The sequence below is a fragment of the Triturus cristatus genome, chromosome 10 (genome assembly GCF_964204655.1).
Source record: "Triturus cristatus chromosome 10, aTriCri1.1, whole genome shotgun sequence".
NCBI classification, from domain to species: Eukaryota; Metazoa; Chordata; class Amphibia; order Caudata; family Salamandridae; genus Triturus; species Triturus cristatus.
The window spans coordinates 1,138,435,624-1,138,451,910 of record NC_140593.1 but is presented as its reverse complement, the minus strand read 5'-3'; the positions used below and the strand labels follow the sequence as shown (position 1 = coordinate 1,138,451,910).

Below are 16,287 nucleotides of genomic sequence, written 5' to 3'. Positions count from 1 at the left end.
CGGATCACTCAGCTGGGGTAAGTTGGTGTAATCACCTCTTACTAAGGTGTAGTATACCTATACCTAACCTTAAATGGGACACATGGTAACCTATAAGTCACTCCTATGGCAGGCCTTAACAATCCTGAAGGCAGAGTGCTTGGTTCCATGTGAGATGGTGCTCTGGCATGAGCTGAGCCTGTCTGCAGTGGTCGGAACAACTTCCTTCTACTGTTTCCAGATATCGTCATACCATATACTCTTAAGTGCATTATGAACCTCGCGGTTAAATGCTATCTTTGGTTTGGCTTTATCAAAACATGTCGAGTAAGGTGTCATACGAATTGGAATACTAACCCCTCGCCAACTCTGGCGACGGGGTTAGCATTCCACCCTTCTAGAGGGACACGACATGTACAGTACCTGAAACCCGGGTAAAATCAGACATAGCCTCAGCTCCACAAAATGGATGCTGCCACCACAGACACAAGTCTGCCCTCCTGCTGCTGGGAGTCCTTCCAGCTTGGGAGGTGTGGACAAAGGGTTTCCTGCCAGGGGAGGTGCGTGCACCACCCCAGACAGGATTTTGTGTATTGGTCAGGTAGGGCTTGAAAGAAACCAGACATGCCTGTGGCTCACAAGGAGCCTCGGTGCATATGCCAGTTCAAACCGGTCCTGGGGCACACCAGTCCCGGGCCTGGGGCGAGCTGGACAAAGGATTGGGGGTGTAACCACCCCCCTTCCTGGTCCCACCCATAGGGAGGGACCTAGCAGGTAGTCCGGCCCCTAGAATCCGCTTAAAGGTAGGAGCTGTGTCCTAAGACTTCAGACATCCTGGAATCAACTTAACACTAAGAAGAAGACGGGAACTTCGACGCTCTGCTGCACAGAGGACTGAAGCCAATCTCCCCTGTGGTCAGGGAGTGACCACCTTGCTAACGCAAGCACCATCCAGCGAATCAACGTCTGCTTTGCCGCCGCCTCCCGCCGGAGCCCGAGCCCAGAGACTGACAAGACCTGGACCTCCAGACCTCTCACCGCCCGATTCACAGTCCCTGAAAAGAGGAGACCCGTGGAGGCACCGAGACACGTGGAGCCAGCCATCTTGGAACGACTACGACAAGCTGACAAGTGCAACAACCGAGGCTCCCTCCAAGTTGTGCTTTGGGATCTGAGAAGCCCAACACCCGAGCAGCATCTGCACCAAAGGTGAGCCCTCCAGCATCTCCACGATCTGCGTGGGGCCCTTCTGCATTTTGCCACTCGACGCGCCTAACCGGTTGCTGGCCCGCTGGCTAGTAGCCATCTTGGCGACGAACTTCAAGAAATACACCGCTGGTCTGGTTGCTCCAGACTGGCCCTTGCTCCCCTCCAAAGGAGCAGTCCTTCTGACCTTGCTGGTCAGAACCATCAGCTTATTTCCTTTTCCTACAACAATTGCTTTTGCCAAGGCTTGTTTGCTTCGATCAAGTCGCCGACACCGCCGACAGCGAGAGCCTGCGTGGGACAGCTCGTGACTCGACTCCTGGACGTCGTCGACCTCCAGGGACCACGTGGCTGCAGAGACAAGCTACACCTTTCTTCCTGTTTGCACCCGACATTGCCTGGTACCCACCTGGTGCCACGCTGGTCACTGGCTAGTGACTGTGAACACTGTCCCCTCTGCTTACAGGTCTTCAACATCTCCGATCCACTCTTGGATCCACTGCATCTCTCCCGGACCGACCGCCTGCAGCATCTTTGTCTTCAGGCTCCACGGAACAGATAGAAGAAACCCGACGCACTTCGAGGCCTATGCACCCGCTTTTCTGTGGGTGAGGTAAAGCTGGCACTCCTGTGCCCAAGTGTAGTATTACATCTCTAGTGCCTGTGTTCCAAATCTTGAGTTCCTAGTCCATCCGGAAGATCCTCTTTGCAGTAACTTTGTACTTTTTACGCACCCATTGAAACCTATGGGAGCACGCGTGTGACTATTTGCTCTGCACACGCCACCCGTGGACCTCCTGGTCACTAACTGAAGTTAGCTCCTTGTAGGCCCAGCGATTCTAGAGGCCCTAGGCCTTTTCCCTTTTCTGTTCGTGGTACTTATACCACTATTTTAGTATATGGTTCGAGTGGCCACCAGGGCCTATCCATATAAAGTGCAACTTCTGTGTATTCTACTGTAATCTTGTTTGACGATTTGTGCTCCTGTGCTCATAAAGAGACTAGGGGTTACTTTGAGAAATAAATACATATATATTTTGAATATATATCTGTGTGGTGTCCTTTCATTGGTATAAAAGGGGGTTGCATTTGGTAAAACAGCTGGCTTAACACGTTTCAAGAGTTTAGCCTCAAAGACTGCTTAGCCTACGCTACCACTAGGGCAGCTAGTCCGAAAAGGTTGACTTACAACCACACCATAAGGGTTGCTTGGCATGGTACAAGGTGATCACTTTAACTAGTGAGCATCATAAACCAGGCCAACTTCTCACACCATACCGTAAAGCACAGCTTCACACTCCAGAAATGAGGTGCAACCTCGCATCATGCCGTAAAACACAGCTTCACACAACAGAATTGAGGACCATCCTCTTACCATGCCTTGAAACACAGCTTCAAACGCCGTAATTGAGGTCCATCTTCATACCATACCGTCAAGCACAGCTTCACACTCCAGAAATGAGGTGCAACCTCGCATCATGCCGTAAAACACAGCTTCACACAACAGAATTGAGGACCATCCTCTTACCATACCATAAAACACAGCTTCATGCCACATAATTGAGGTGCATCCTCTTACCATCCCGTAAAACACAGCTTCACACCACAGAATTGAGGGCACCCTCTTACCATACCGTAAAGCACAGCTTAACACCCCAAATTGTAGGTCCATCCTCTTACCATACCGTAAACCACAGCTTCGTGCCACATAATTGAGGTCCATCCTCTTACCATACTGTAAAACACAGCTTCACACCACCCACAGAATTGAGGTCCATCCTCTTACCATACCATAAAACACAGCTTCACACAACAGAATGGAGGTCGATCTTCTTACCATACTGTAAAACCGAGCTTCACACCCCAAAATTGAGGGCATTCTCTTACCATACCGTAAAACCTAGCTTTACACAACAGAATTGAGGTCTATCCTCTTACCATGCCTCAAAACACAGCTTCACACCCCTGAATTTAGGTCCATCCTCTTACCATGCCTTAAAACACAGCTTCACACAACAGAATTGAGGTCCATCCTCTTACCATGCCTTGAAACACAGCTTCAAATGCCGTAATTGAGGTCCATCTTCTTACCATACCATAAAGCACAGCTTCACACTCCAGAAATGAGGTGCAACCTCGCATCATGCCGTAAAACACAGCTTCACACAACAGAATCGAGGTCCATCCTCTTACCATGCTTTAAAACACAGCTTCACACCAGGGAATTGATGTGCATCCTCACACAACTTTACGCTCCAGAATATAGGTTTATCCTCTCTCACTATGCCATAAAATACAGCTTCACACCCCAAAATTGAGGTACATCCTCCTAAAAAGCATAAAACACAGCTTCACACCCCAGAATGGAGAGCATTCTCTCACCATGCTGTAAAACACAGCTTCACACAACAGAATTGAGGTCCATCCTCTTACCATACCATAAAACACAGCTTCAAACGCCGTAATTGATGTCAATCTTACCGTAAAGCACAGCTTCACACTCCAGAAATGAGGTGCAACCTCGCATCATGCCTTAAAACCCAGCTTCACACAACAGAATTGAGGTCCATCCTCTTACCATGCCATAAAATACAGCTTCACACCCCAAAATTGAGGTGCATCCTCCTAAAAAGCATAAAACACAGCTTCACACCCCAGAATTGAGAGCATTCTCTCACCATGCTGTAAAACACAGCTTCACACAACAGAATTGAGGTCCATCCTCTTACCATGCCTTAAAACATAGCTTCAAACACCATAATTGAGGTCCATCTTCTTACCATACCGTAAAGCACAGCTTCACACAAAATAATTAAGGTCCATTGTCTTACCATGCCTTAAAACCCAGCTTCACACAACAGAACTGAGGTCCATCCTCTTACCATACCATAAAACACAGCTTCAAACGCCGTAATTGATGTCCATCTTACCGTAAAGCACAGCTTCACACTCCAGAAATGAGCTGCAAGCTCGCATCATGCCGTAAAACACAGCTTCACACAACAGAATCGAGGTCCATCCTCTTACCATGCTTTAAAACACAGCTTCACACCAGGGAATTGATGTGCATCCTCTCACTCTGGCGTAAAACGCAACTTCACGCTCCAGAATGTAGGTTTATCCTCTCACTATGCCATAAAATACAGCTTCACACCCCAAAATTGAGGTGCATCCTCCTAAAAAGCATAAAACACAGCTTCACACCCCAGAATTGAGAGCATTCTCTCACCATGCTGTAAAACACAGCTTCACACAACAGAATTGAGGTCCATCCTCTTACCATGCCTTAAAACATAGCTTCAACCACCATAATTGAGGTCCATCTTCTTACCATACCGTAAAGCACAGCTTCACACAAAATAATTAAGGTCCATTGTCTTACCATGCCTTAAAACCCAGCTTCACACAACAGAACTGAGGTCCATCCTCTTACCATACCATAAAACACAGCTTCAAACGCCGTAATTGATGTCCATCTTACCGTAAAGCACAGCTTCACACTCCAGAAATGAGCTGCAAGCTCGCATCATGCCGTAAAACACAGCTTCACACAACAGAATCGAGGTCCATCCTCTTACCATAAAACACAGCTTCACACCAGGGAATTGATGTGCATCTTCTCACTCTGGCGTAAAACACAACTTCACGCTCCAGAATGTAGGTTTATCCTCTCACCATGCCATAAAATACAGCTTCAAACACCAAAATTGAGGTGCATTCTCCTAAAACACAGCTTCACATCCTAAAATTGAGGGCATTCTCTCACCATGCCGTAAAACACAGCTTCACACCATAGAAGTGAGGTGCATCGTCTTACCATACCATAAAGTACAGCTTCACACCACAGAATTGAGGTCTATCCTCTTACCATACCATAAAACACAGCTATACCATAAAAGACAGCTCGACACCCCAAAATTCATGATCAGTTACATTCTGTGCCGCTGAAACAGAGACACCTCAGAATTCATGGAAAGTCCTCATAGTACCCAAGAAACAGAGACATTTATGTTTTTATTTGGCATTTTGATAACGTTATCAGTGCGCGGTACATGAGTAGGAAGCAGGTACTCTCCACGGAGGACCTTCAATATTCACCGCAAGCAAGGAGCAAGTCACAGCCGTCATCATCTCCAACAGGTAGAGATAGGGGCAACTTTCTAAATGCCCAGGAGGACAGCGATTACAGCAGAGCAGGGGAGAAGATTACAGCGCAGAGAGAAGTTTAAAGGTCTCATACCAAAATTCAAGTGCAATATAAGAAAAACAGTGTTTACACTAGGTTAATGAACAACATGATTCCTTTAAATATGTGTATAGTTCTTTTAAGAAACCTGTTTCACAAGAGTAAATCTATGAACCCGTACCCAAGTACAACAAATGTATTTGTATTTCTCATCGCATATGCAATAATACTGTGACAAACTGGCAATGTGGGTAGCACAGGGCATTTGTGGAAACGCATCAGTGATAACCTAAAATAACCCACCAAAAAGCATAAGAAATATCATTATGCCCGGGTGTCCCCCAAAAATGTTTTGAGTACATCAGTCCTACAAATCATTCGTCAAGGCAAGGGCGGGTCAAGTATGGGATCCTGTAAGTTATGTTGGATCATGTGCTGGCAGGCAGTGTTTCGGCCCTACTGAACAATGCAACAGGTCATCATCAGGGCAGGGAAACCACTGAAAAGCCTCCAAGACTGGCATTGGGAGAAGACAGAAAAGGCACTAAAAGATTCCTCAATCATAGTCAGTCAGTCAAGATCGCCCAGAACTCAAAATGGACTCAACCTTTACTTGGATTTAAAGTACCGATCATGAACTGGTTCTAAGTCCATTCAGAAGAGGCTCACACCGATAGATGTAAGTCCGCAGCTGGGAAAAATTAGAATGCGTGGTGGTCTGGCACAGCCGGGTAAGGTTTCTGGTCAGCGAAGCGGTACAGACTGGGCCTTCCAGGTGCAGGTACGCACTGTGCCCATGAACTCCAACACAACAGAATTGATTGGCAACATGTACTGAGTGTGCCCATGAAACAGGCATGCATGGCAGAGTTCAGGATCCATGCCACAGTAGAATGAAGGGCAGGCATTTACTAAGCCTAAGAAATACCCATACCCGGCGGAATTCAGGTACAGACCCCTGTGTTGCGTACAGTTATGTGGCAAAATTCAAATACATGACGGTTCTGTGCACAGCACCATTAACAAGCATTTACCATGTCCATGAAACACAATTATGTGGCAGAATTCAGGTGCCAGTGCTACCTCTGCCAGTAAAGCGCAGATACATTCTAGACTTCCGGTACTGTAATTACTGCGCCCATGAAACACAGATACATGCCAGAAGGTACAGTGCACCCATGAACCAGATCACACCGCTCTTCTGGAAAGGCACTCTGTGAGTTCATGAATCTGTCACATGACAGAATTCACATGCATCTATTTAATATACATTTATTCAGCGACTTCCATGGTATTCCCCATCATTTATTTATGTGCATTAGACAAACTGTAGCATTTTAATTCAGGAAACTCACTAGGGCCCAACGTAATAGAGAATATGCTGTGCATAATAAGGTATAAAGAACAGTGACTTCTTATATGTGCAGGAGTCTCACGTGTCAACTATAGCCTTCCACTGAAGCTCAATTTCATGCACAAATATTGGTATTGGAATCCATCAATATTTTATATGTGATATATGTCAATATTATATATGTTTTACTCATAGCAAAGCAGGCTCCCCTTTCATCCTTCTAAGGGCAGTGAATTGAATAACATTCATTTAGGCAACAGTGGCTCAAATGTGCGTATAAAAGGCGGAAGCTTTGTATGAAATATTGTATAAAATAAGTTATTTTTTAAGAGAACAAAGCTCCGAGTACACGAGTGACAAAAAGCTACGCCTTTAAGACAGATTACAAGAACATGAAAAAAGCTCTGCCCTAAATTAGAAATTCATTGGCCCTGAACACCTGAGAGCGCAATTAAATCATTACAATAACAAGCACTGGCAAAGCCAATAGGTCTAGCTTGAACTTTCAGTCACATTAAAAAAAAAAAAGCTTGCTGCAGCGAAAACAAAGTTGTTGTCTGTATACACGTTAATCTACGAGATAATATTTTTACCTGATGATTCGGTGTATTTGCAAGATTTAAAATAGTCCCTCATGCACTCCAATGCAAGCACTCCACTGAAGGTGAAATAATAGTTCAATTAGCCAGTTGCATGAGGTAAGAGAAAATACTGGCCGGGCAGAGCCTAAACGTACTTGTTCACATTTAAGGAATTGGTAACATAGGTGAACTCAGTGCTTAATTTGAGCAGGTGCTTTCTGGTGCTCAGCACCAGCACCTAATCCTCAGCACAGGTGTGTGTATAGCACCAGTTAAGGACACACTCATTTGGAAGGCATGTGATTTGCCCCACAATCGCAGGATGTTGAGCCACGCAGAGACTCGAACCCGGCTCCCCAGCTCCGAAATCGGTAACTCTAGCCATTAGGCCAAGTCCTCTCCATAATATTAAGTGCCGGGGCTCTAGTCAGGAGGCAGTTTGCACCAGTACATTACTCCAGTTAGCGCTGCCTCCTGAGGAGAGCCCAGGCACTTTGTATTTTACAAATTAACCACGTGGTGAATTGACAGATGCACTGGCAAGCCAGACCTAAAAATGGAGCCCACCATAGAAGAGAAAAACACTGGATATTAGCCATACTGAGACCCACAAAAGAGGTGAACACAGAAGATGAATAATTCTGGAGAATAGATTATGAGTTTAAACTAATTAGGCAACCATCAGATTACCACATTAAATGGTGATAGTCTGGCAAACGTGAGACCGTGCAATCAAAAAGAGTCACGTGAGGAAGTTAGATGTCCCATATTCATCATTCTGAAGTTGTCTTTCTTCTGTGTCAATGACTAAGATCATTAATATGGAGGACAGACTTCAGGATGGAGTCTTGCTGCTCCTGTGATAGCACAGTACCCAGGGTGTGATCCTCTGCCTAAATTATTTATTAACAAAAAAGAAAAAAATCTAGGAAGGCATATATATACAAATCTTTTGGTAAGATATTTCAACGCACATCTGTGTGTTTTATCATAACGTCATCTGAAGGCATGTACAGCCTAAGAGTATTAGCTTCTATGGGAAAAAAGTACATTTGGATTTTGATTAATTGATATCTTTTTTATAAATATATTCTATGGAATTCAGTTTTGCCGCTAGAAAAATAAATGTAATGAGAGAGTGACAGACAGGTTACCTTTGTGGGCACACTCTAAAACACAGAAAAACATAGGCAACTGTGGCAAGTAAATGATAAATGTAACAATGCACATTTTAATGTGGAATTCGATTTTTAAAAATGAAGATAAACCCATGTTTGTGCTTTTACTTGTGATCGAGGTTCTGGCTCTGTAATTCTTTGACTCCCACCTTGGCGTGCCAAAATGGCTGCCACAACCTAAAGTGTGACCAGACAGCATCAAATAGAGGATGCCCATTAGGGCCAACATATATTGTGATTTTGCAGCAGTTTACCACATAATTATGGATATTCAGTTTTTGCCACATAATTCACCATCTGAGGCATCATTTGTAGCTTTTACCAAAAAACAACTTTGATTCTACCTCAAACGGATTACAAGTTACTGAAAATAGAACCACACTTGGTGCTGCACAATGACACACCCTTTGCAAAGGTTGGCAATTCACCCTTCAATTGCTGATTGCTGTATTCTGGAGTTAAACTGATACAATAGAGGTTTAAGGTTTTACTACACAGTATTTATGAGTGTTAAGATGAGAATGGAGCAAAACGATAGGGTTGTAGAATGTGGTGCACTATGCCACATAGCCTGCCTTCTTCTCGTTACGCATAATTTAGTCAACCCCGCCACATAACATGAACCTCCAGTGCTGTATAATTCCAGTGCTCCACCTCTATGCTAGGAGTAAGGTGCAGGATAAGCCATTCTGAAGGCCAAGGGGGGTGTATTGCATCCTCACATCCACCCCCTCTGTACCCCTTGCTCTCTTGGGAACAGTCATACAAGCTGTGCTCCTGACCATCACAGACCAACGTGGAAGCTGCCTTACTGTTTATTTATATCCAGGCTCCTTCCTTTCCAAATTACACTCACAAATCAGACTCAAGACGTGCACTGGGATGGCGCCTGCATGGGCACTACAGAGTGCTTCCAAAAACAGAACAGCACTAAAATAAAGCTACAGGGCTTTCTCATTCTGCTTGAACCCGCAAAACCTGATTCTGGCAGAAAGAGGAGTTTGCCCCTGGGCTAGGGTTGTGTGTGTTGCGGTAATTACAACTCCTACCAGTTGTACATACATTCTTTTCTCTTGGCTATACCTAGTGGAATTAGTGTGGTCATAGACTGCACATTCTGAGTATGTGCATCTCGAAACCGGAAAACACACATGGTGTCGGCATTTACCAGTGCGGAATTAAGGCGCCAGCTTCCTGCAGGGCTCTTAGGCCATGCTTGGAGGTGGCCCTTAGAAAAGCCTGCTATTTCCCAGCCCCAGAACTACTGCCACCGGAGGTCCTGGTAATACCGAGGGTGGGGGAAGTTTAAATGCAGAGTCTTTGCGGGAAACACACAACACAATTCTCATGGGCCCGGTAACTTCTGCTACTAGGCCCAGAGGAATTTAAAGGCCACTCGTAATGGGGCCCTTTATGAACTCATAAAACTTGAAATGCCAACCTCTATTTGAGGGGAGAGATGGCAAAACCTCCAACTCACTGGAGATCAGAGTAGCAGCCTTTAGCAGGGGAGCGCATTATTGGACGGGAGAAGGTAGGCGGTCCATTGTCCCTGGTTACCGGCCTTCCATTGGTCCTACGACATACCCCTCTAGTCTTTCCGAAAACACTTTCCACATAGGATCGCAACAAATACAATATCCTGCCAATCATGCCCTTTTCACAATGTAGGGTGCTACCCATCTGAAAGTGCGCTTCAGCACTCAACAGACAGTGTAAAGCACTTTACAGATCTTATGATACAAAATAAGCCAGGCTTCTCCAACGAGTAGCTTGTGAGCTACTGGTAGCTCTCCAGCTTTCGCTAAGTAGGTCTCCTGTATATGAGAGTGTGCATTAGAGACGAAAATGTGTGTATTTTCTGTACTGCTATGCTGATGGTTGGTGAAAAATAGCTTTGTTTAAAAAATTAAATGAAAGCGAATATTTGAGTGATTAATCACATGGTGTTGGGGAGACTTATTACTGACATTACCTCGGTGACGGGGGCATTGCAGCTATGGCTGTCATATATTAACCTTGTAGAGGCATTCCAAATTGACAAATCCTTTTTGACATTACTGCTGGCAACCCTGCCTGATGCACTGAGGTGATCACAGCTGGTAATCCTGCCCGATGCACTGAGGTGCTCACAGCTGGTAATCCTGCCCAATGCACTGAGGTGCTCACAGCTGGTAATCCTGCCCGATGCACTGAGGTGATCACAGATGGTAACCCTGCCCGATGCACTGAGGTGCTCACAGCTGGTAATCCTGCCCGATGCACTGAGGTGATCACAGCTGGTAATCCTGCCCGATGCACTGAGGTGCTCACAGCTGGTGCTCACAGCTGGTAATCCTGCCCGATGCACTGAGGTGCTCACAGATGGTAATCCTGCCCGATGCACTGAGGTGATCACAGATGGTAACCCTGCCCGATGCACTGAGGTGCTCACAGCTGGTAATCCTGCCCAATGCACTGAGGTGCTCACAGCTGGTAATCCTGCCCGATGCACTGAGGTGATCACAGCTGGTAATACTGCCCGATGCACTGAGGTGCTCACAGCTGGTAAGCCTGCCCGATGCACTGAGGTGATCACAGCTGGTAATCGGGCAGGTGCTCACAGCTGGTAATCCTGCCCGATGCACTGAGGTGATCACAGCTGGTAATACTGCCCGATGCACTGAGGTGCTCACAGCTGGTAATCCTGCCCGATGCACTGAGGTGATCACAGCTGGTAATCGGGCAGGTGCTCACAGCTGGTAATCCTGCCCGATGCACTGAGGTGATCACAGCTGGTAATACTGCCCGATGCACTGAGGTGCTCACAGCTGGTAATCCTGCCCGATGCACTGAGGTGATCACAGCTGGTAATCGGGCAGGTGCTCACAGCTGGTAATCCTGCCCGATGCACTGAGGTGATCACAGCTGGTAATCCTGCCCGATGCACTGAGGTGCTCACAGCTGGTAATCTTGCATGGAATGTGGATGATTTTCATTAAACATAAGTAGCTCTTAGTACAGAAAAAGTTGGAGACCCGTGATATAAACACACGCTGTGTCTACCAGAGCGAGCGCCCCGCGCAAGGAGCCGCCACCCATGGCGAGCAGTGAAACGGAGGCCGCGGGGAGAAGCCCGCCTACGTGAAGTTATTCCTCCTGCCAACCCTCCGTCTAGCACGGCCCCGCCCCACCGCCCTGCACATGTCAAAATTCAGTCTTGTACGCCGCCCGAGCCGCGCGATCCCCATCCCAAATACGTATCCATGGTTACAGACCAGTTCCTGGCACGAGCCCTGATAATATAGAGAGAAGGCGCTAAATGACCGTAGCGAAAACAAAATCAATTCATAACCTAAAAACGGTTGTGGAGAAGCGCAGCATATTAACGCAGAGCCTTCGGCGGGGAAGAGACAATAAATACTGGTTATTTCACACAGCAGGGTCGCCAATAACAAAGCAGAGGCAACAATAACAAGCTGGAGCCACGAGACAAATTACACCCGGGCAAGAGCTGGGGGTGAGAATAGCACACACTCTGGGTACTACTTTTTTTACATTACTATTTTTAAAAACATGCAAACTGTGAAATGCCATGCACAATAGATTCTCATCCCAAGTGCAGGAGAAAGATTAAACATGTTGAAATAAAGCACTTGACTTTATAAGAATTCAGACTGAGTTAGTGTTTATCTGTTTGTAAATACATTCTGCCAGTCCTTAAAAACATAAATATCTATAAAATTAATAAAGGAGGGGGGGTCCAAAGTTGTTCTTCTGCGCTGCCAAATGCAATAGTTGACGAATATCAAGGCGTCTAGTCTTGATTCCATCTCGCGCCTCTTTCTTCCACCATGCAACGTTTCCTGTCTCTTTATCTCACTCTAACAGGTTCCCTTTCTGTTTTGCTCTGGGTCAAAGTACATGGATGAAAATGAAGCCCCAGTCTCCATCAAGCATTGGCAAAGCCAATAGGTGTGGCGTAAGCGAGCTGGAGGTACGTTTATTGTTATTTATTTTCTATTGCAAGTACAGGCCACACAAACTGAAAAATAAAAAAAAATATGCCGTCATCTAAAGTTGGCTGCCGTATAATCGCATAAAAGTTCGACATTTTAAAGTATTAAGCTATGCAACTGTTTAACACACCTTCCAGCTGTGCCATCAGTTTTATTATTTGTGATCGCAGGAAGCTACAATGTTACAATGCAACTTAAACTCTTCAAAACAAACTTTAAAAAGCAGCGCAGGAAAAATAAACAGCCAAAATTTAAAGCCAATATAAAAAATAAATAAAACAAAAAGGCCCCTTTGAACCAGCTGAGTAACTGAACAGAAAGGAGCTATGTTTACGCGTATGTGGACACTGTGCACAGGCTTTCTGCAGTGACTCATGGTGTAGAGAGCCAGTAGGTAAAGTGGGCTGGCCTCCTGCTCCAGTTGGAGAAGCAAAATGTTACGGACATTTTAACAGACCAATGGATGTAGTCTGCTGGCCAAAAGCCCTGGGTATGTATGTATACGGTGCATGGCTTTTGTGAGAAAATAAACAATAGTCTGACAAGACAAATAGTTGTCTTATAGGTCAGACCTAAAAGTAAGTGCCAGGGTCCTTAAATGAGTGCTGGTGCCCACCGGAACAAAAAAAGCCCTGCTTTCTGCCACCTGAAGGTTGCTCTTGCAAGGAATTATAAATCCCAAATTCTGCTTCCTGAACCTTGATCTTTCTCTCTCTCCATTAACACAGGCAGGAGCATGTTCAAGCAACCCCAATACTGGCTTAGTCTCTTTCAGAGGCCCCAGCCGAGCCAATGACGCAAGGTTTAGAAATAAAAACCAAAACCATGGATAGCACCAAAATACTACAGCATTTGCCACCTGAGAGAGGGTTTCAAACAACATCAAAACGACAGCTGTGTAGTCAAGTTTTTGTGAAGGCTTACCAACCACCCTGGAGCCAGCCGCGGACCGTGCAGGTAACAGCGGAGGGGCCGGGGCTGGGGGGATTTCAAGGGACGATGCAGAATGGATAAATTAATGATTTATTTAATTTTCCGTCTGCATCGTCCCTCGAAATCCCCCTTACCAGGCCCCACCGCTGTTACCTGCACGGACCGCGGCTGCCTAGAGCCCTCCCCTTGGTCGCCCTTGGAGGGCCCGTCTTTCGGCCTTTTTTTCCTGTTATTAAACTTTCATCCGCCGGTCTTGACCTTAGTTGATAATGAAGAGGTGAACAGCACACACAAGACGGCTTCAAGGCACTGGCCCAGGGCACTTATTCTAACAGTGACCCAGGATGGTTTCTCAGTTCAGACTTGACCTGAATTTCCTGCTGACCTCAGCAAGAGGCTGGACTTGGACCTGAATTTCCTGCTGACCTCAGCAAGAGGTTGGACTTGGGTGGCTTTGAGAAGCTTGGAGTCGAAGGTCACAGAGGTGAGTGTGTCAGGGTGCCTTGCGTGCCATCACTAAAGTCACCCCTGTCCAATGCAGACGGTAAACCTAAGAACACTGAGGGCGCCAACACTGGTTTCCAGAGAGGGACACTTCTCTTTCCGCACTTTTCATTAGAAAGTTATATTGGGGTGTCCTCAGGGGGCGCATCAATCTCGAGTCTAATAAAGGTTTCACACCCACCTCTATCTGGCACATTCATTCATGTGCCCCTGCGGATATGGTACCAATAAAGGATAATTACGAGCACCTTGGCAAACCAGCTGTGTACATTTGCACCCCATTCCCCAGTCAGTCGCAGGTCAGACGCGCTCTGCCCCAGTCGGTCGCAGGTCAGACGCGCTCTGCCCCAGTCAGTCGCAGGTCAGACGCGCTCTGCCCCAGTCAGTCGCAGGTCAGACGCGCTCTGCCCCAGTCGGTCGCAGGTCAGACGCGCTCTGCCCCAGTCGGTCGCAGGTCAGACGCGCTCTGCCCCAGTCGGTCGCAGGTCAGACGCGCTCTGCCCCAGTCGGTCGCAGGTCAGACGCACTCTGCCCCAGTCAGTCGCAGTTCAGACATGTTCTGCCCCAGTCAGTCGCAGGTCAGACGCGTTCTGCCCCAGTCAGTCGCAGGTCAGACGCGCTCTGCCCCAGTCAGTCGCAGGTCAGACGCGCTCTGCCCCAGTCAGTCGCAGGTCAGACGCGCTCTGCCCCAGTCAGTCGCAAGTCAGACGCGCTCTGCCCCAGTCAGTCGCAAGTCAGACGCGCTCTGCCCCAGTCAGTCGCAAGTCAGACGCGCTCTGCCCCAGTCAGTCGCAGGTCAGACGCGCTCTGCCCCAGTCAGTCGCAGGTCAGACGCAGGTCAGACATGTTCTGCCCCAGTCAGTCGCAGGTCAGACGCGTTCTGCCCCAGTCAGTCGCAGGTCAGACGCGCTCTGCCCCAGTCAGTCGCAGGTCAGACGCGCTCTGCCCCAGTCAGTCGCAGGTCAGACGCGCTCTGCCCCAGTCAGTCGCAGGTCAGACGCGCTCTGCCCCAGTCAGTCGCAGGTCAGACGCGCTCTGCCCCAGTCAGTCGCAGGTCAGACGCGCTCTGCCCCAGTCAGTCGCAGGTCAGACGCGCTCTGCCCCAGTCAGTCGCAGGTCAGACGCGCTCTGCCCCAGTCAGTCGCAGGTCAGACGCGCTCTGCCCCAGTCAGTCGCAGGTCAGACGCGCTCTGCCCCAGTCAGTCGCAAGTCAGACGCGCTCTGCCCCAGTCAGTCGCAAGTCAGACGCGCTCTGCCCCAGTCAGTCGCAGGTCAGACGCGCTCTGCCCCAGTCAGTCGCAGGTCAGACGCAGGTCAGACATGTTCTGCCCCAGTCAGTCGCAGGTCAGACGCGTTCTGCCCCAGTCAGTCGCAGGTCAGACGCGCTCTGCCCCAGTCAGTCGCAGGTCAGACGCGCTCTGCCCCAGTCAGTCGCAGGTCAGACGCGCTCTGCCCCAGTCAGTCGCAGGTCAGACGCGCTCTGCCCCAGTCAGTCGCAGGTCAGACGCGCTCTGCCCCAGTCAGTCGCAGGTCAGACGCGCTCTGCCCCAGTCAGTCGCAGGTCAGACGCGCTCTGCCCCAGTCAGTCGCAAGTCAGACGCGCTCTGCCCCAGTCAGTCGCAAGTCAGACGCGCTCTGCCCCAGTCAGTCGCAAGTCAGACGCGCTCTGCCCCAGTCAGTCGCAAGTCAGACGCGCTCTGCCCCAGTCAGTCGCAGGTCAGACGCAGGTCAGACGCGCTCTGCCCCAGTCAGTCGCAGGTCAGACGCAGGTCATCGCGCTCTGTCCCAATCAGTCACAGGTCAGACGCGCTCTGCCCCAGTCAGTCGCAGGTCAGACGCGCTCTGCCCCAGTCAGTCGCAGGTCAGACGCGCTCTGCCCCAGTCAGTCGCAGGTCAGACGCGCTCTGCCCCAGTCAGTCGCAGGTCAGACGCGCTCTGCCCCAGTCAGTCACAGGTCAGACGCGCTCTGCCCCAGTCAGTCGCAGGTCAGACGCAGGTCATCGCGCTCTGTCCCAATCAGTCACAGGTCAGACGCGCTGTGCCCCAGTCAGTCACAGGTCAGACGCGCTGTGCCCCAGTCAGTCACAGGTCAGACGTGCTCTGCCCCAGTCAGTCACAGGTCAGACGTGCTCTGCCCCAGTCAGTCACAGGTCAGACGTGCTCTGCCCCAGTCAGTCACAGGTCAGACGTGCTCTGCCCCAGTCAGTCACAGGTCAGACGTGCTCTGTCCCAATCAGTCACAGGTCAGACGCGCTCTGCCCCAGTCAGTCGCAGATCAGACGTGCTCTGCCCCAGTCAGTCGCAGGTCAGACGCGCTCGGCCCCAGTCAGTCGCAGGTCAGACGCGCTCGGCCCCAGTCAGTCGCAGG

The 16,287-nt window shown here is 48.5% G+C and overlaps 1 protein-coding gene and 1 long non-coding RNA gene across 3 annotated transcripts in view; one reads left to right on the top strand and one right to left on the bottom strand.

Annotated features, from left to right (window-relative positions):
- LOC146796757 (uncharacterized) overlaps positions 1-16,287 on the top strand; it is an 82,527-nt gene that overhangs the window by 9,848 nt on the left and 56,392 nt on the right. Inside the window, exon 2 of the long non-coding RNA XR_014969667.1 lies at positions 12,355-12,460. This is a non-coding gene — a long non-coding RNA (uncharacterized LOC146796757). The remainder of the gene's footprint in view (positions 1-12,354; positions 12,461-16,287) is intronic.
- Positions 1-16,287, bottom strand: part of PRKCB (protein kinase C beta) — a 1,047,370-nt gene that overhangs the window by 996,273 nt on the left and 34,810 nt on the right. The window lies entirely within an intron of this gene.